The following is a 22179-nucleotide window of genomic DNA, read 5'->3' as shown; positions in this document are numbered from 1 at the left end:
TTTTTCTTCAACTCAGTACTGATATATAAGATAGCAGTTTTATGACTCAAAAATCTTTCTTGCTGCTTCCCAGTTATAACTCAATCCAGTTATAATCAAAGCAATTGCCAAAAGTGAGTTGGTGGAGGCCTAGATACGTACATACAGAGAAATATATATACAGAAGCAAAGATGCCATTTTAGAATGTAGCTCCATCACATTTCAGAAAGTTTTGCAAAAACATTGTTGCCTACAGAAAAAGATTAAATAAAAAGGATGACTGACTAGTAACAGAAGATCTGGATAGTAAATTAAATGATAGTTATTTGCTAATATCCTTACATACTGGAAAGAGAATATGAGGATTTCCACTTTCAATCAAATATACAAGCAGCTAAACCCAAATTTAAACACAGATGTATATATTGTGGGTACTACAGATCCATTTTTCCAAACAGGACATAAACGAACAAAAAGAACCACTTCTACATGCAAGAAATTTAGCACTAATTTGACCAGCGTGAGTTGTATTAATTAATTCAAGGAATTTGCAGCAAGAAAAATAACTAGTCCTTGCAAATGATTTCAACACTATAAATCTTGTTCTGTGAAAAGTGGAGGGAAAGTTCAGGAAATGAAACTCAGTACCCAATTTTGTCAAGAATAACAAAAAGGTCAGGATATTGCCACCTAAGTGTACATAACCATTTCTTTTTTAAGTATCAAAGCACCAACTGTGGTAACATGGCAATGATGAAAAGTGATGACCAATCACTTTTGGAATTGTTACAGTTTGTTAGATATCACAAAACTACTAATTCAATATTGCATGAGCCATAAACAAGCTGTTCCAACTTTTGAACAAATCCCCACTTCCCTACCCCTGCCACTGCCCACATTGGATCTCTTATACTTGCTGACATAAAAACTTCCATCTGAGTTTCTCCCCTGCTGTCTCCTTCTTCTCTCTTGATCTAATACCTTCCCTGAATCTGGCCTTTCATCAGATAGTTCTCTGCTGGATTCCTCAACAGGATGCATGCAGCAAACCTCTCTCTAATAGTGCTCTCAGTTGATCTGGACATCTGAAGTGTAAACTAAAAGAAACATCTTACCAATAAATCATGGTTATTTACTGTTCAGATAGCACTATTTGTAAGTAAATCACATCATGGGGGAGAGTGGCTTTCATAGATTGTGTCTGGTACCCTGATCATAATTTTTCCTTACGTGAAATGCATCCAGGGATCCAAAAGAATTGCTAAAACTCAAGTGATTTGTGTTGAAGCATATAAAAAACACATCTAGAAATTTTGGTCAAGTTGTTTACTGATTTACTTAGAAAATATCTGATCTCTAGTTCTCGGTAGTAGTAGTAACTGTTGTCGTAAATATAATTACAATAATAATGATAATTTTTTTAAAAAAGCTACTTCCCTTTAATGAGTGCCTACCTTGTGCAAGAATAAAATACAGATTAAGCCACATTTTATATATGAGAAAATCCAGTGTGAGAGAAGTAAAGCAACATTCAGAAAATCTCAAAGAAAACCTAAATGTATCTGGTTCGTAAACTGTCTTAATTCTTCTATGATGATAATGAACAAATAGTTAAGGGATGGAGTAGCACGTGGAAATTGAAACTAGGGTAATTGAAACAAGGCTAACTAAGTAATAAGTGGAGGTAACTCTTCTCTCTATTGGCCATATTCCATTTTCAGCCTATCTATGACAAGTGCTGTATATTTCAGGAGAATGCTCTTGCCATTCCCTATAGTGCTTGATGCTGTGTTTCAAAATAGATGAAACTAACTGCTGATGCAAACAAGATGTACAGCCCAACCTCTTGCTCACCAGCAGAAGTGTTTAATAATGGGTCTCAAACTATGTTTTTGAAAGGCACATTGACAAAACATCAGCTGTAGTGATGTTTTAAAAAATTAAATCAATTTTTTTTTTTATTTTCTATGTTGGTGCTTCTAATTCCACCATTTTAAAGCATCTTTATGAGGAAACCTGAAAAGCCATTTATTAAGAAAGCAATAAATTCAATTTAGCTAGTCAATTTGAATTCCTCCTTAACTGAATTTGATAAAATACATAAATACTTTCCTTGGAGAGAGAACACAATTGTATGATATAAACATTACATTACTAAGTATGCTTGTCTGCTTGTACAGCAGTAGCTCCATTCTTCAATATTTATTCCCCAAACTACATTTAACTATTGCAATAGTCTCCATTAGATGACTTTGCTTCCATTCTATTTTCTGCTCTCATTTTCACATTTTGTTCTACTCCACATATATCTGAGTACCAGTCTTTCCATTTCACTTCCCTAAAACACTTTAATGGCACTGGATTTCCAATTGGATGATTACAACTCCTTAACATGGCATAAAAAATCCCCTGAGATTTGGCCCTGGCCAGCTTTTCCAGTTTCATGCACCATGATACAATGTGTATCAGACACTGTAAGAGGAAACAATGAATAAAGTTTGGACTCCCACACAATTGATATTTTGCCTCTGTGCCTTTGCTCATGCTCGGTCCTTATGTCCATCTCAGCTATAGTTAAAAGAAAACCTATTCAAAAACACCAAGCCCAAACTGCCTAACCCAAATTATTAATATTTATGCCTCAAATGGAAATTAATTGATGTACATTAATCCAGAGGCAGGGCAGTTTCTTAAGTTGATTGCTCACTACTGCTCTTTTGTGAGAGTGAAAAGGAATGCTTCCTGAAATGCTCGTGAAAACCTTCTGGTATTGTTTGACTGTGTCCCCACCCAAATCTCATCTTGACTTATAGCTCCCATAATCTCCACATGTTTTGGGAGGGACCCGGTGGGAGGTAATTGAATCATGGAGGCGGGTTTTTCCTGTGATATTCTCGTGATAGTGAAAACATCTCATGAGATTTGATGGTTTTATAAAAGGCTGTTCCCCTGCACTTGCTCTCTTGCCTGCCACCATGTAAGATGTGCCTTCATTCCTCCTTCACCTTCCACCATGATTGTGAGGTCTCCTGGCTATGTAGAACTGTAAGTACTTTATACTTCTTTTTCTTTATGGATTACCAGGTCTTGGATATTTCTTCATAACAGTATGAAAATGAACTAATACACCTTCCTTGAAATTATTTAGTCAGAATTAGGTCACATGTCCTCTCCTAAGCCAATTGTGCACAAGGAAGAGAGGGCCCTTATATCATTCAGGCCTACCTGTTATTCTGTGTTTAATTATCAAATGATATTGGTGTTCCTTAATGTGGAAAAGCATAATTGATATCAGGAACTCAATATTTATGTAAAGCTTTACTTGTTTAAATTTTTTAAAAAAATCCATGCTACTACGAAAATCATTAACATCTTACCAAATAAAACTAATTGAGATTTGCACGTAGCTTAAAGGTTAGGTAGATATTGTTTTGACATTTCTGTTAAGCATGGATGCAGATTCTCATGGCCCAGCAACCTCTAACTGAAATATGCATCATTGGTAAAAAGGTCAACAACAACAAAAAATAACATAAAAAAACAAGAAAGAGAAACAATGCATAATATTCATTAGCACAGAACACATATCCTATTGGATCCCAAGGCACAGTGAAAAGTCTCTCTCAGCACTGAAGGGCATTCCTTGGTCACCCAATAGAGCAGCCCAAGCTTCTAGCATCTGTGGTTAACTTTTGTCCATTTTCCTTTGTGGCCATATCTAGGAGGGGCATTGACACTTTCCCCTTCTGAAGGAATCAAGGCATTAGCAATCTCTTTGATTTTGATGTAAATTTAGGGAATTGGGGATTGCCTTAGGAATTAAATATCTCAGGTTCTCATCTGTGAGATTTAGATTTATTGATTTCAATGTGGTTATCTTAAAAACCTCAATAGGTTTCCAATATATTTGCTTTGGGTTTATTTGGTTGGCTAGAAAACATATCCAAAGATTATATTTATATGTAGCTTTGGAGTGTAGGAATTTTTGTTGCCTCACTGCAAGCTTTTGTACACTAATCACTCTCTAGTTCACAAAATGATGGCTTTAAACTGAGATAAATTAAAACTTGGAATATGATTCTGTCCTTTAGCCTCAATCCCAAAGACTTCAACAGGAATCATTTCTCAAAAATTACCTAGAGATGTTTTTAAGAAACAATGTCTAATCCACTTTCTGAGATAAATTAATTAAATAAGAATTTCAGGGGCTGGCAACAAAGCATATTATTCTTTAGAAAGCAATAAGCAGCCAAAGTTGAAATCACTATGTTAATCAGAGGTATCACAAGAGGTTTAAGAGTTTAGATTTATCTTTTACTTATCTCAGAGGATAAGTAATTTTTTTCCTTTGAGAATTCTTCTGTCTTTCCACCCCAGAATATCAGATCTTAAATTTGTATTACAGACTATTTTCCACAATGCAAAAAGTCAAATTATCAATCTTGTAGTCAATTTGGATAGCAATGACAGGGAAAAATGGCATCTATTATTAAAACCATCCTTTTGTTAGTTCCTTGTGTCCTGAACTTGGGTCTATCTTGAAAAATTTTATTGATGGCCATTAGAATTGATCAACACACTGCCACATGCTGACATTTTTCTAACAAGTTCCTTAAGATAGTGCTCTTATTTCAAATGTAGAATGTCATAATTTAACCAAATATTGATTTTTTCTTTTCAGTTTTCTACACAAGAATGGTAGTCTTTCAGGAATTCAATTCTACACATTAAGGTGTATCAATTCCAGCAATCCAGTCCTGGTACCAGATTTTTAAATAATCTTCTCAGTTGTAAATCAGAGAAATTATTAGTTTGGTGCAAAAGTAATTGCCATTAAAAGTAATGGCAAAAATGCAATTACCTTTGCACCAACCATAAATCTAGTTAACTTAGGTAGAAAAGGATTTTAGCAGATGGATAATTGGTAGTTCACAAAATCTATGAGAATCCTCGGGAGTCGCTCAGAGAGGAACAAAAGGTGAGGCTCAAGAAGGATCTTGCCCCTGGAAGAACCTATGGAATGTGATATTGCTGGTGCCGTGACCACTGATTATCTGTGAATTAGACAACATGTATTTGGGGGGTTCCAATTCTTGTTTCCCTTTCCAGTGGTCTTGGTTATGTCCTGCCTTTTATCATTTTCTGATGTCATTGCTCTTCCTTCTCCTTAGGAAAAAAAAAATGTGCCTGGGAAAGATCTGATGTAAATAATTAATTTCAGTGATGGTTCTGGGTTACTCTAGTTCAGCTGTACCAGTTAAAACATTGAAATACTTTTTCACCAGTTGAGTTAAATAATCACTGTCCAAGCACCATAACTATCCTACCAGCACCTAAGCTGCTCCAGATCCCATAATGCCCCACTGCTAAATACACGATGGTTCACTGGTCAGGGATGCCTTAGGATCCTGTTCTGAAAAGCACTCCTTAGAATGGATCAGAGCTTAGGCTTTACCAAGGGTTAAATATTTTGAACAACACTCCTGCTCTCATTTGATCGAACTTTTGGCATTAGGGGCTTTATATTAGGTTCATAAATTATCCAGGATAACTCAGACTGTAAGTGCTGGCCCAGGATTTGAAATCTAGCAGTCTCATTCCAGAGGCAAAGCTCTTAAAATTGTATTGATTTATTTCAGACAAGTTTACCTCCAATTAAGTGATTTCCTTCATAATGTTCACAAATGAAGAGGTGGGTGGTGTTGGGGAGAACAGAGAAAAGACTCAGGAAAGGTCCTAGTGACCCTAAATCATTCCTATTGTGCACATGCACAGTGCCCCAAGGCTAATGCTGCCATGGCTGGGTATCCTCAGGACAAGCACATATTTGGCAGCTGTTTTAAAATTCTTACTTATTGAGTACCATGTTTCATATTTAAACATAAAAGAAACAAATCAATAGTAACAAAAATAACCATCAGCTATTGAATCATCTCAGGTTAAACTGGTAGAGTAACTGAAATTAAGACATGAAAATAAAACAGAAATATACTGTTCCATTATAATGAAATCAATAAATGAAATAAGTAGTTTTCTTTTTGCATCTTTAATCTCTAGGAGTTGCGTGGGGTAGGGAGGGGATCTTCTTGATTCAAATAAAGAATTAAGCAGTGAAGAACAATCTCTCTGACAAGTAGAAAAAATATCCCACTAAGGGGATAATTTTCTTCACAGGAGAATAGGTGGGTCTGATAGTGGTTTTAGATTTACTGCCTGTCTTGGTCAGTAAATATTCTGAAAAGAATATTAACAATAGAGTTAAAGCCCAATAAGTCATAGGAGAAACTTTAAAAATGGCACGTAGAAGCCTTAAGGCAAAATATGTTTACTTCCTAATGTACTGAGCATGGGAGGCATGGTGAATTTAAACTTCTAAGACAGAGGAATTATATCCAACCATATAGGCCTCCCTGAGACTTGCGGTGATGAAAGGCATGCATGGAATATAATAAAAGGAGAATGAATCAGGTTTTTTAAAAAGAAGGATTATGTAAAGCAATCCACGGTTTTATGGAAATGTAAGCAACTGAGAGTGAAAATATGCTGAAAAGCATTTGGAAAAAATGAGAGGGATCACCAGAATGTATATTTTTATGCAGGTTAAACATATGCCACTCAAACAGGCACACACCGCAAATGTTTATTACATTTTTTGGTACATATCAACAAACTGGTCCACAAATAGGCTCATGTAGAACTACAGAATTTCTATTTTCTCTGGAAGTCCATTTTCTCTGAAAAAGAGGGCCCTGTATTTGGCAACAAATAGGAATAAAATTGGACGGTACTAGAAATGGAAAACTGTCTAATTTTTAAAGCTTACCAAAATCTATACATGAATGCTTAGATATCTCCAGAAAATAGATTTATAAGAAAATAAGAAAATATTTCAAATCCATTAATATAACATGAGAACCCTTGCAAAAAGGTGTTTGCTGATAACACAGGTATAATCCAGGCCATATTATAAAGATGCTGATATCTAAAAACTTAGAGAAAATTGATGATGTATTAGTCCATTTTCACTGATAAAGATATACCCGAGACTGAGCAATTTACAAATGAAAGAGGTTTATTGGACTTACAGTTCCACATGGCTGGGGAGGCCTCATAATCATGGCAGAAGGCAAGGAGGAGCAAGTCACATCTTACGTGATTGGCAGCAGGCAAAGAGAGAGCTTGTGCAGAGAAACTCTCGTTTTTGAAACATCAGATCTTGTGAGACCCATTCACTATCATGAGAACAACATGGGAAAGACCTGCCCCCATGATTCAGTCATCAACCACCGTGTCCCTCCCACAACACAAGGGAATTATGGGTGCTACAAAATGAGATTTGAGTGGGAACAAAGAGCCAGACTATATCAGATGATAATAACTTAATCATCAGTTTGTGATAACAGCAAAATTAAAGCCATGACCACAATTGCATATATGTGGTTATTTTATGTTGCACTAAAAGGAAGATAATCTACCTGAATTCTGAATACTGTGAATTAAAAATATATATATTTGACTACATTTCTAGCACTCTTCAAGAAAGATATAATGTCTGTCTCTTGTCATGAACTATCTGCCATTAGTAGAGGTAAATTTAGTTTTGTGGCAAAGTTATATTTCATCAACATTTCCCAGCACTTAGGCAAAATGTGCTTGAATATCATGTCTTGCACTGATTTCACTCTTACAAAACAAATGATAATTTGGTTTATCAATATTGCCTTATTACAGGACTGGGTCAAGATGATGGATGAAGCACACTAACTAGGAAAGTAGGTATTCTGAACAAGTGATACAAACATTTCTAGTCATGGGAGGCTGTTCCTTTCTCCTAATAGTATAAATATTATTATCACTTGCCTAATTCCAGTGTAAATAAAATTGGCAGCTCTGAAAGAAATAGTGCATAAGAATAACCCAAAATATATGCAAAATAAAAAAATAAGGCAAGAGTGGCTCTAACAAATACAAAGCTGGTACTGTAAAATGAGCAACAGTCAAATAATCAAGAGTCTAGAGATAGACCAAAAATTATATTTTAAAAGCTTGCATCTAAAACCAAAGGTTAAATAATAGATTTTAAAATACATAATATTTGGGAAATTAGTTATACGTGATTCGTTGAAGGAGGGATTAATCCATGAATTATATGAAAAGAAGTTCCAGATGATTTAAAGAACTACTTGAAAAAAAAAGAAAAAGAAAACAAACTATAACACATTAGAAAGAAAACCAAGAAGTCACAAAGAGGGAAGGGGAATGATAGATCTAAATACTTTAAGCAAGAGGGTGGTATTTGAAAATATTACAAAAGAGACAATAGATGGACTGAAGAAATTATTTCCAATATATGTAAAAGGAAAACTTTTAATACTACTGATATGATAAAATTAATATGAATTGATTAAAAAGGGACAAATCAATGAAAACAGATAAGAGCTATAATAGGTTACAGCAGAACTGGAAATGAAAATATCAAATAAATATATAAGAAATATTCAACAGTCATAAGAAAATGTAAATTAAAATGATATTTAAATACAAATATAAAAGTCAATTCTTCTCATTCCTGGTAAATATCTATGCCACGGAAGACTTAACAATGAAGTAAGAAACACAGGCATACATAGTACTATAAATAACACATATTTAAGGCACCACCAGCAAAAGCAGCTGATTCTAAGTTAGGCATGTACATTTCAGTGACAGGAGGTAACATTTCAAGTCAGAATAATTTAATGGAAATTCTGTATTCCTAAATAACAAATGATAAGGTGTTTGGGAAAAAGTTAATTGCTATAACTGCATAGATTGTTATATGAAACTATAGACAAACACCTGCAAAGAACTGAAGAAGATTGTAGTATCTCATAAGTCACAATGGTCCTAAGGAAGGAATGAGATTGAGGAAAACACATTAAAGGGCTATATTCAAAGCTCCTCAAATATTTCCTCTTCTATACATAGTCATTCATTAGACAGTGGTATCTTTATCTGTTGTATTAGTCATTTCTCACTGTGCTCATAAAGACATACCCAAGCCTGAGTAATTTATAAAAGAATGAGGTTTAATTGACTCACAGTTCTTCAGGGATGGGAGGCCTCAGGAGACTTACAATTATGGCGGAAGGGGAAGTAAACATGTCCTTCTTCACATGGTGGCAGTAAGGAGAGGTGCTGAGCGAAGGAGGGGAAAAGCCCCTTATAAAACCATCAGATCCTGTGAGAACTCACTCACTATAACGCTGACAGTATGAATCCAGGTAACCACCCCCATGATTCAATTATATCTCACCAGGTCCCTCCCATGATACGTGGGGATTAGGGGAACTGCAATTCAAGATGAGATTTGGGCGGGGATACAGCCATACCATATCATCTGTGTTGCATTAACCTCTATGAACTTCTAAAATGCATGGGAAATACTGTGTTCTTATGCCTGTGATACCACCCCCTCTACTGCTTTTAGAGAGAATGATTATTAGCCTTCATAATATTCTCAGAAGAGTTAACACAAAGGTTTAGTACCACTGTTTTAAAGATAACAATACTTTTAATAGTTTTATACTTCTATTATACTCAGAACTACTTTTTAAAACCTTTATTGTAGCATTTTCACATTACTTGGCACATATTAGAAAATGAATACATGTTTCTTAAATGAACACTTCAATATATTATACAACATATGCTATATTCCTCAAATATTGTTCCCTTCCCTCTTCTCCATAACTTGTGTTCTAAAATCCAGAGTAGCAGCAAGAACATTATTTTCACTACTGGCAAAAAATATATACTATGACAATATCACAAGCATACAGGAAGCTATGTATCCTCATAACATTTCAATTCATCTATGATTACTTGTTTTTGCAACTTTAAAATACATAACGCAAAAGTTGTACTAATGAAAGTAGAGAGTAGAATGATGCTCACCTAATATTACTTATTATCATGTTAAAAGGACTCTATAGTCATATTTGCCTAGTTCAAAGCATATATTTAACTTTATGTTATTGTATTTTGAGTAAAAAAAAATTAAGCAAAGTGCTTTTGAGCTGTCAATCTATGCTTAGCAGGCAAAGTGGGGATACAACGTTAAAACACTATCGTTTTACTTTAATTCAATTACTTAATTTGGTGGGTTAGTGACTTTACTTAATGGTAATAATGTCTCACCTTGCTTTGCTTTATTTTGGTAGTAACAGAGACTTTTCTTTGTCCAGAGTAAAAAATAGTGTAAAATACTCATTTTCTTTTAAAAACCAGCAGAAAAAGCCATAAAATTTAAACATTTATAAAACTTAACCAAACAGATGAGTTTAATTATCTTAAACTTAAAACAATTTGTTAAAAAATAATTAAGAGTTTACATTTTCTTTTTATGTATGGATAGGTGCTCTCTAACTAGAAAAATAAAACAGGTATTTTACAATCTTAACTATTCTGAAAACAAAACACGCATCTATGAAGAAGGGTAGATGTTTATCACCATGGCATTGACTATACAGTTAAAAGCAGATAAAAGAACAGGAATAATTGTGCTAACCTTTCTCACCACTTATTCTTTTATGTGGGGGCAGGGTTGTGTGTGGTGTATTTGAGGAAGACAGACAGAAAGAATAAGGGGAGAATGCAAATGGTGACAAACAAGATAAAAATAGAAAAGTGTCAGGATAAGTTGGTTCGTGTCTGGGATTCAAATTTCTGAATTTAAATTGCAGATAGACCTGAATATATGTCAAGTTGAACTATTCTGCCTCTTTTTATTCCCCAGTCCCCTCACCTGTGCATGCATTATGATAAGAACTGAAGCCAATTACTTGATATTTAGCAATGCTTTGTATTGTTAGGAGTCTTCTTATTTTATTTCACTAAGCAGGTTGTAATGCTTTAAGGCAATTCTGATTTTAAATAGTCCATAGTGTAACATGCTCATAAAATATTCTATGTGGGTGATTGTTACGCCCTATCAACAAACGGCAAAATATAGCCTGTGATCGTGTCCACAGAAATAAGCATGTACCTTTTAAATTATTGTTACTATTATTTTATTTTTAAACTAGAAGTTGATTGGACTCTCTTCTCCATTCAGACTGGTCATTTACTCAAGTAAGTGCATTACATATTGTGCTCCTGGGACACTGGCCTTTGGATAGTGTTTTTTTTATTCACTATTTTCTAAATAGCCAATGTGTAATTCGATCTTTTCACTAACATTCACATTTGTTTTCTCCAGTTTTGATTACCTGTCTCTCTTCCATTAATGTATCCAAATCTGCTCTGTTTTGAAGCCTAGAAGAAGTCTCATTTCATAAACATTCTCTGACTGTGCCTGTTCAGGGTGGTTTTCTCTCCCTCTTCTCAGGCATAGTTCTTAAGATTTTAACCACTCATCTTGGCATTTAACTTTCACTAGTCTATTGCACATACTACATTCATCTCTTTGTACTTTTATATTTCTATCATTTGGTTGTCACTGACTTTTGTTTTTCACAAGACAGACTATTATTCTGTCCAAACCATAATGTCTTTGGGGGGAAGAAACCATGGTTTATAGTTATTTTGCAATTCCCAAAGCCTACTCCTGATTACAGAGTAGATGCTTTGTAAAAAAAAGTGAACTCATGTTGAATAAAATGCAATGACTAATAATAATTTAGTGCATATGTCTACTTTCAAATCCTGATCTTTATTTCTTTAGTAAGGAATTAAGATGACTTGGTCACATCTTATCTAATTGGCAGCACAGATGGACTGTTTCTGGAGGGAGAATATTATCAAAAGAGCAAGAAACATTACCTAGTCACAGTATGACCTATGCTTGAGTCCAGTCAGAGTAAATTATTTCTCTCGCTTTCTCCTAAATAGGGGACTGTTGCCTCCCTGCTCACTGGAACATCCACTTGGTAATATTCTAGTCTCTGCAGAGCTAACATGCCTAAAAATAATCTCTTGATTCCAGTCACAACATTACTCTACTTTCAATCTTTTAGATTCCAGTAAATGACATCCTCATATTTATAATTCCTCTGTCCTAAGCCTTAGGAGTCATCACACAGTCCTAACATCGAAAACCTCTAAATAAATCTTCAAAATGTTACGTAGAACCACTTGAAATTCTCTTTTTATAAATAAAAACTAGTTAAATGCTAGCCATGTCATTGTTTACCCTGACGCATCTAGAATAAGACTCCCCATCACCTTCAATATTCCCAAGCTAGTCCCAGACATCATCATCTCTTAGAAAAAATATTAACTGCTTTATTGGGATATAAGTCACGTACAACACAGTTTACCCATTTGGAAGTGAACAATTTATTGTTTTTCATTATATTCACAGAGTTGGGCAATCATCACTGGAATCTAATTTGGAATGTTTTTGTCACCCCCAAAAGAAACACATATGATTTAGTGGCCACTCTTCATTCCTCTCCACCCTCTTCCTCATGCCTAGCAACAACTAATCGACTTTCTGCTACAGATTTGCCTATTCTGTGCATTTCATATAAATGAAATCATACAATATGTAATTTTTTGTTTCTAACTTCTTTCACTTAGCAAAAAGTTTTCAAGGTTCATCTAGATTATTTCATGTATCAGGACTTCATTCCTTCTTATTGCTGAATATTCCAGAATATGCATATGACATTTTAATTTATCCCTTCATCGGTTAATGAACTTTTTAGTTGTTTCTGCCTTTTGGCTATTATGAATAATGCTGTTCAAACTTTAATTCATGTACAAGATTTTGCATGTACATATGTTTTCATTTCTCTTGGATATAGACCTAGAAGTAGAAATGCTCAGTAATATAGTAAATATATGTTGAACTTGTGGAGAAACTGCCATGTTGTTTGCAAAGTGACTGTACCCCTTCACATTTCCGCAAGCTATGTATGAGAGCACGAATTTTTTCACATCTTTGACAACACTTGTTATTGTCTATATTTTATATTTTTTCACCATAGTAGGTATGAAATCTTATCTCACTGCTGTTCTGATTTTCATCTCCCTAATAACTAGTGATAGTGAGTACCTTTTTCTGTGCTTATCAGCCATTCTTCTTTGGAGAAAGGCCTATTCCTGCCCTTCATTAATTTTTAATTACACTGTTGTGGTTCTTTTTATATGCTGGGTATAAAGTCCTTGTCATAGAACTTATCTGCAATTTTCTCATATTCTGTGGATTCGCATCACTTTCTTGATAGTGTCATTTGCAGCACAAAAGTTTTTGATTTTTATGAAGGCCAAAATACTTTATTTTGTTTCATTTTTTGGTTGGGCTTTTGTGTCTGAAAAGGGTTCGCTTTACCCAAGGTCACAAAGATTTACTTCTAAATTTTCTTCTAAGAGTTGTACAGTTTTAGTTCTTACAATTAAGTCTATGATCTCTATGACCCACTTAGAATTAATTTTTGTGCAAAGTGTGGATCCAACTTCAGTCTTCTATTATCCCACTATCCCAGCATCATTTGTTGAAAAGATTATTCTTCCCCTATTGAATTATCTCAGCAACCTGTCAAAAAAAATCAACTAGCCATAAAAATAAGGTTTTATTTCTGGACATTCAATTATATTCCATTGTTACATATGTCTACTCTTTTGCCAATACCCATACACTTTGTAGTCAGTTTTGAAATTGGGAGGTGTAGGTCTGTCCGCTTTGTTCTCTTTCAGGATTGTTCTGGCAACTTTGAAACTCTTGTGTTTCCATACGAATTTTAGGATTAGCCTGTGGCTTTCTGAAAATAATCAAGCTGGGGTTTTGATACGGACTGCATTTAATCTGTGCGTCAATTTGGGGTATCTGCAATCGTTATCTTTTTTTTATTTGAAATTTCTTTTTTTTATTATACTTTAAGTTTTAGGGTACATGTGCACAACGTGCAGGTTTGTCACATATGTATACATGTGCCATGTTGTTGTGCTGCACCAATGAACTCTTCATTTAACATTAGGTATATATCCTAATGCTATCCCTCCCCCCTTCCCCCACTCCACAACAGGCCCCGGTGTGTGATGTTCCCCTTCCTGTGTCCATGGGTTCTCATTGTTGAATTCCCACCTATGAGTGAGAACATGCAGTGTTTGGTTTTTTGTCCTTGTGATAGTTTGCTGAGAATGATGGTTTCCAGCTTCATCCATGTCCCTACAAAGGATATGAACTCATCCTTTTTTTATGGCTGCATAGTATTACATAGTGTATATGTGCCACATTTTCTTAATCCAGTCTATCATTGTTGGACATTTGGGTTGGTACCAAGTCTTTGCTATTGTGAATAGTGCCACAATAAACATATGTGTGCATGTGTCTTTATAGCAGCATGTTTTATAAGCCTTCGGGTATAAACCCAGTAATGGGATGGCTGAGTCAAATGGTATTTCTAGTTCTAGATCCCTGAGGAATCGCCACACTCACTTCCACAATGGTTGAACTAGTTTATAGTCCCACCAACAGTGCAAAAGTGTTCGTATTTCTCCACATCCTCTCCAGCACCTGTTGTTTCCTGACTTTTTAATGATAGCCATTCTAACTGGTATGAGATGATATCGCGCTATGGTTTTGATTTGCATTTTTCTGATGGCCAGTGATGATGAGCATTTTTTCATGTGTCTTTTGGCTGCATAAATATCTTCTTTTGAGAAGTGTCTGTTCATATCCTTTGGCCACTTTTTGATGGGTTTTTTTTTCTTGTAAATTTGTTTGAGTTCATTGTAGATTCTGGATATTAGCCCTTTGTCAGATGAGTAGATTGCAAAAATTTTTCCCATACCGTAGGTTGCTTGTTTACTCTGATGGTAGTTTCTTTTGCTGTGCAGAAGCTCTTTAGTTTACTTAGATCTCATTTGTCAATTTTGGCTTTTGTTGCCATTGCTTTTGGTATTTTAGACATGAAGTCCTTGCCCATGCCTATGTCCTGAATGGTATTGCCTAGGTTTTCTTCCAGGGTTTTTATGGTTTTAGGTCTAACATTTAAGTCTTTAATCCGTCTTGAATTAATTTTTGTATAAGGTGTAAGGAAGGGATCCAGTTTCAGCTTTCTACATATGGCTAGCCAGTTTTCCCAGCACCATTTATTAAATAGGAAATCCTTTCCCCATTGCTTGTTTTTCTCAGGTTTGTCAAAGATCAGATTGTTGTAGATATGTGGCATTATTTCTGAGGGCTCTGTTCTGTTACATTGGTCTATATCTCTGTTTTGGTACCAGTACCATGCTGTTTTGGTTACTGTAGCCTTGTAGTATAGTTTGAAGTCAGGTAGTGTGATGCCTCCAGTTTTGTTCTTTTGGCTTAGGATTGACTGGGCAATGCGGGCTCCTTTTTGGTTCCATATGAACTTTAAAGTAGTTTTTTTCCAATTCTGTGAAGAAAGTCATTGGTATCTTGATGGGGATGGCATTGAATCTATAAATTACCTTGGGCAGTATGGCCATTTTCATGATATTGATTCTTCCTACCCATGAGCATGGAATGTTCTTCCATTTGTTTGTATCCTCTTTTATTTCATTGAGCAGTGGTTTGTAGTTCTCCTTGAAGAGGTAATTCATGTCCCTTGTAGTTGGATTCCTGGGTATTTTATTCTCTTTGAAGCAATTGTGAATGGGAGTTCACTCATGATTTGGCTCTCTGTTTGTCTGTGATTGGTGTATAAGAATGCTTGTGATTTTTGCACATTGATTTTATATCCTGACACTTTCCTGAAGTTGCCTATCAGCTTAAGGAGATTTTGGGCTGAGACAATGGGGTTTTCTAGATATACAATCATGTCATCTGCAAACAGGGACAATTTGACTTCCTGGTTTTCTAGATATACAATCATGTCATCTGCAAACAGGGACAATTTGACTTCCTCTTTGCCTAATTGAATACCCTTTATTTCCTTCTCCTGCCTGATTGCCCTGGCCAGAACTTCCAACACTATGTTGAATAGGAATGGTGACAGAGGGCATCCCTGTCTTCTGCCAGTTTTCAAAGGGAATGCTTCCAGTTTTTGCCCATTCAGGATGATATTGGCTGTGGGTTTGTCATAGATAGCTCTTATTATTTTGAGATATGTCCCATCAATACCTAATTTATTGAGAGATTTTAGCATCAAGGGCTGTTGAATTTTGTCAAAGGCCTTTTCTGCATCTATTGAGATAATCATGTGGTTTTTGTCGTTGGTTCTGTTTATATGCTGGATTACATTTATTGATTTGCCTATGTTGAACCAGCCTTGCATCACAGGGATGAAGCCCACTTGATCATGTTGGATAAGCTTTTTGATGTGCTGCTGGATTCGGTTTGCCAGTATTTTATTGAGGATTTTTGCATCGATGTTAATCAGGGATATTGGTCTAAAATTCTCCTTTTTTGTTGTGTCTCTGCCGGCTTTGGTATCAGGATAACGTAGGCCTCATAAAATGAGTTAGGGAGGATTCCTTCTTTTTCTATTGATTGGAATAGTTTCAGAAGGAATGGTACCAGCTCCTCCTTGTACCTCTGGTAGAATTCGGCTGTGAATTCATCTGGCCGTGGACTTTTTTTGGTTGGTAAGCTATTAATTGTTGCCTCAATTTCAGAGCCTGTTATTGGTCTATTCAGAGATTCAACTTCTTCCTGGTTTAGTCTTGGGAGTGTGTACGTGTCGAGGAATTTATCCATTTCTTCTAGATTTTCTAGTTTATTTGCATAGAGGTGTTTATAGTATTCTCTGATGGTAGTTTGTATTCCTGTGGGATCGGTGGTGATATCCCCTTTATCATTTTTTATTGCGTCTATTTGATTCTTCTCTCTTTTCTTCTTTATTATTCTTTCTAGGGGTCAATTTCGTTGATCTTTTCAAAAAACCATCTCCTGGATTCATTGATTTTTTGAAGGGTTTTTTGTGTCTCTATTTCCTTCAGTTCTGCTCTGATCTATGTTATTTCTTGCCTTCTGCTACCTTTTGAATGCGTTTGCTCTTGCTTCTCTAGTTCTTTTAATTGTGATGTTAGGGTGTCAATTTTAGATTTTTCCTTGTTTCTCTTGTGGGCATTTAGTGCTATAAATTTCCCTCTACACAGTTTTGAATATGTCCCAGAGATTCTGGTGTGTTGTGTCTTTGTTCTCATTTGTTTCAAAGAACAATCTTTATTTCTGCCTTCATTTCGTTATGTATCCAGTAGTCATTCAGGAGCAGGTTGTTCAGTTTCCATGTAGTTGAGCGTCTTTGAGTTCTAGTTTGATTGCACTGTGGTCTGAGAGACAGTTTGTTATAATTTCTATTCTTTTACACTTGCTGAGGAGTGCTTTACTTCCATGTATGTGGTCAATTTTGGAATAGGTGTGGTGTGGTGCTGAAAAGAATGTATATTCTGCTGATTTCGGGTGGAGAGTTCTGTAGATGTCTATTAGGTCCTCTTGGTGCAGAGTTGAGTTGAGTTCCTGGATATCCTTGTTAACTTTCTGTCTCATTGATCTGTCTAATGTTGACAGTGGGGTGTTAAAGTCTCCCATTATTATTGTGTCGGAGTCTAAGTATCTTTGTTGGTCTCTAAGGACTTGCTTTATGAATCTGGGTGCTCCTCTATTGGGTGCATATATGTTTAGGATAGTTAGCTCTTCTCGTTGAATAGATCCCTTTACCATTATGTAATGGCCTTCTTTGTCTCTTTTGATGTTTGTTGGTTTAAAGTCTGTTTTATCAGAGACTAGAATTGCAACCCCTGCCTTTTTTTGTTTTCCATTTGCTTGGTAGATCTTCCTCCATCCCTTTATTTTGAGCCTATGTGTGTCTCGGCACATGAGATGGGTTTTGCGAATACAGCACACTGATAGGTCTTGACTTTTTATCCAATTTGCCAGTCTGTGTCTTTTAATTGGAGTGTTTAGCCCATTTAGATTTAAGGTTAATATTCTTATGTGTGAATTTGATCCTGTCATTATGCTGTTAGCTGGTTATTTTGCTCATTAGTTGATGCAGTTTCTTCCTAACCTCGATAGTCTTTACAATTTGGCATGTTTTTGCAGTGGCTGGTACCGGTTGTTCCTTTCCATGTTAGTGCTTCCTTCAGCAGCTCTTTTAGGGCAGGCCTGGTGGTGACAAAATCTCTCAGCATTTGCTTCTCTGTAAAGTATTTTATTTCTCCTTCACTTATGAAGCTTAGTTTGGCTGGATATAAAATTCTGGGTTGAAAATTCTTTTCTTAAGAATGTTGAATATTGGCCCTCACTCTCTTCTGGCTTGCAGAGTTTCTGCTGAGAGATCAGCTGTTAGTCTGATGGGCTTCCCTTTGTGGGTAACCCGACCTTTCTCTGTAGCTGCCCTGAATATTTTTTCCTTCATTTCAACTTTGGTGAATCTGACAATTATGTGTCTTGGAGTTGCTCTTCTTGAGGAGTATCTTTGTGGCGTTCTCTGTATTTCCTGAATTTGAATGTTGGCCTGCCTTGCTAGATTGGGGAAATTCTCCTGGTTAATATCCTGCAGAGTTTTTTCCAACTTGGTTCTATTCTCCCCATCACTTTCAGGTACAGCAATCAGATGTAGATTTGTTCTTTTCACATAGTCCCATATTTCTTGGAGGCTTTGTTCATTTCTTTTTATTCTTTTTTCTCTAAATTTCTCTTCTCACTTCATTTCATTCATTTGATCTTCAATCACTGATACCCTTTCTTCCAGTTGATCGAATTGGCTACTGAGGCTTGTGTATTCGTCACATAGTTCTCGTGCCATGGTTTTCAGCTCCATCAGGTCCTTTAAGGACTTCTCTGCATTGGTTATTCTAGTTAGCCATTCATCTAATTTTTTTTTCAAGGTTTTTAACTTCTTTGCCATGGGTTCGAACTTCCTGCTTTAGCTCGGAGTAGTTTGATCGTTTGAAACCTTCTCTCAACTCGCAAAAGTCATTCTCATTCCAGCTTTGTTCCGTTGCTGGTGAGGAGCTGCATTCCTTTGGAGGAGGAGAGGTGCTCTGATTTTTAGAGTTTCCTGTTTTTCTGCCCTGTTTTTTCCCCATCTTTGTGGTTTTATCTACTTTTGGTCTTTGATGATGGTGATGTACAGATGGGGTTTTGGTGTGGATGTCTTTTCTGTTAGTTTTCCTTCTAACAGTCAGGACCCTCAGCTGCAGGTCTGTTGGAGTTTGCTGGAGGTCCACTCCAGACCATGTTTGCCTGGGTATCAGCAGTGGAGGCTGCAGAACAGCGGATATTGGTGAACAGCAACTGTTGCTGCCTGATTGTTCCTCTGGAAATTTTGTCTCAGAGGAGTACCCGGCCATGTGAGGTGTCAGTCTGTCCCTACTGGGTGGTGCCTCCCAGTTAGGCTACTCGGGGGTCAGGGACCCACTTGAGGAGGCAGTCTGTCCGTTCTCAGATCTCCAGCTGCATGCTGGGAGAACCACTACTCTCTTCAAAGCTGTCAGACAGGGACATTTAAGTCTGCAGAGTTTTCTGCTGCCTTTTGATTGGCTATGCCCTGCCCCCAGAGGTGGAGTCTACAGAGGCAGGTAGGCCTCCTTGTGCTGCAGTGGGCCCTACCCAGTTCCAGCTTCCCAGCCGCTTTGTTTACCTACTCAAGCCTCAGCAACGGTGGGCGCCCCTCCCCCAGCCTCACTGCTGCCTTGCAGTTTGATCTCAGACTGCTGTGCTAGCAATGAGCGAGGCTCCGTGGGCGTAGGACCCTCCGAGACAGGTGCAGGATATAATCTCCTGGTGTGCCGTTTGCTAAGACTGTTGGAAAAGCACAGTATTAGGGTGGGAGTGACCCAATTTTCCAGGTGCCATCTGTCACCCTTTCTTTGACTAGGAAAGGGAATTCCCTGACTCCTTGCCCTTCCCGGGTGAGGCGATGCCTTGCCCTGTTTTGGCGCACACTCGGTGTGCTGCACCCACTGTCCTGCACCCACCGTCCAACACTCCCCAGTGAGATGAACCCGGTAGCTCAGTTGGAAATGCAGAAATCACCCATCTTCTGCGTCACTCATGCTGGGAGCTGTAGACTGGAGCTGATCCTATTTGGGCATCTTGGCTCCACCCCCATCATTATCTTTTACATGGACTTTTTAATGCCCTCCCAAATGATCTCACTTCAGTCCTTGTCCCCCAAATCTATTTTGCATATAGAACCCAAGTGATTATTTGAAAACTTAAGTCAGATCATCTCATCATCTCATGCCTTTCTGTTTCATTCAGAATTAAATCTAAAGTCCTTACCAAGGTTCTATGGTCTCACATTTACTTTTCCCCTGCTATTACTCTGATTCCATCTTTTACAATGTCCCCTTTCACTCACTCATTTCAACTACACCTAACTTATCATCAGTCATCCCATGCATGATCCACCTCAGATAACATTATACTCTCTTTGTTCACTCTACCTATATTGTTCTGTCTTACTGACCTTTCACTTCCTTCAGGTCTCAGGTATAATGTCATATTATTGGACCCATGATCTTATACCTGGAGCCATGCCCATTTGATAGTCCTTAGTAAGTGGAAAAAAACGTACATTTATTTAATACCTACCATGTGTCTGACACAATGTTAGGTGCTCTAAAAGTGTTTGTTAGTCTTTCAGAGTTAAAGAACTAAGACTTTATGCAGTTTAATTTTTCTATCATTCCTACATGGAGGAAATACAGAATCAACATTCACACTGAGATCCACCTTGATCCCCTCATTTAAAATATCATTTCTCCATCAACTTTAATTTCTGATCTGCTTTTTCTTCAGAGCACTTACCACTGCCTGAGGTATAATATGTACCATATAATATTATATATATTTTCTAAGTATGATCTTCTCCCAATATAATGTAAGTTTCATGAAAACAAGAATTTGGTTATGTTCAGTATTTTATTCTCAGTTCTTAGAAGAGTGCCTGTCACATATGGAATATTCAATAAATGTCTGCTGAAAGATGAAGCATATATCTTAAAAATATCTAATGGCTACAGATAAAATAGCCAAATTTAGCAGGGGTCCATTAGATAATGGTGCATGCAAATAACACATAATTAAAACTTTTCTTGTCCTTTTATGTTCAATATTTTATATTATTCAATCAGTATGTTCACTATAAAGGACAAGCCAAATGATTTTTAAGGCAGACTAACATAACTCATTCTTAATTGAATGAGCCTTTTTAAAATCTTATTTTCAACAAGTCAAAAATACTAATGTCTTGTAATCATTACCAGTCCTGGCAAACAATAAAATTTAGATAGCCATGATCTAAAATCAGATGATCACTGACATCTTATAAATAGCATTCTAAACTGAAAAGCCGAAAAGGATTTAACTTGTTCACAATTCTATTTTTAACTCTACATGATGTGGAACATGCCGCTGGACAAGTCATTTATCTTTTCTAACCTTAGGTTGTGTTTCCTTAAAACAAAGTTAATACAACTTGGTGCTATGTATAGTTTCTTGCGCATTTGGCAGTGTGGAGAAAGGTGACATAATTCTAAACACAGGTTAATTTTTTACTTGAGAATTGCCACTCCAATGAAAACAATTCCTGTGGTGTAAAGCTTTCAATGCTAGTAGAAAGAAACACGTTAATAGTGTAAGAATTAAAAATAACTGAAATGTAAATGCATGGGCAGCAGTATGTTACAGTGGAAATGACTGGAAGGCAGACAGACTTCAGTTTTAACATTGACTCTATATTTCCTCCATGTGGGAATGATAGAAAAAATAAACTGCATAAAGCCTTAGTTCTTTATCTCTAAAATAATAACAGACATTTTTAGAGCACCTAATATTGTATCAGACACATGGTAGGTATTGAATAAATGTATGGTTTTCCCCCTTACTAAGGACTATCAAATGGGCATGGCACCAGGTATAAGGTCATGGGTCTGATGAAAAGATAAACTGAAACTATATTACAATATGAAGCATGTGTAATAACTTCTGAAATTAGTAGCATTTCTATTGTTATTTTTTAAATTAACTGATATTCTCCATAATATAATCACATCAAGGAAATGACTTTATTACAAAATGGAATATTTTTAAAAGATGAAAAAAGCACAAGGTCTTTGAAGTTCTCAAATAAATTTGGAACCAAGACAGCTATTCAATATCTTTTTGCCTTTTACATATGCTTTATAGATTATTTTTTAATCCCAAAAGGCACATGTGGTCCTCAATCCAAACCCTGACAATCAAAAATGACAACTTGAGGAGTATGTTTCCACCCTTTTGTGCATGGTCATATAAA

At 36.2% G+C, this 22179-nt stretch overlaps 1 protein-coding gene across 3 annotated transcripts in view; it reads right to left on the bottom strand.

Annotated features, from left to right (window-relative positions):
* The window catches only part of CNBD1 (cyclic nucleotide binding domain containing 1), a 622857-nt gene that overhangs the window by 80598 nt on the left and 520080 nt on the right, over positions 1-22179 (bottom strand). The window lies entirely within an intron of this gene.

Source organism: Pan troglodytes, chromosome 7 (genome assembly GCF_028858775.2).
Source record: "Pan troglodytes isolate AG18354 chromosome 7, NHGRI_mPanTro3-v2.0_pri, whole genome shotgun sequence".
Classification (NCBI taxonomy): domain Eukaryota; kingdom Metazoa; phylum Chordata; class Mammalia; order Primates; family Hominidae; genus Pan; species Pan troglodytes.
Note: the sequence above shows the minus strand (reverse complement) of the source record. Positions and strands in the feature narration are given on the sequence as shown.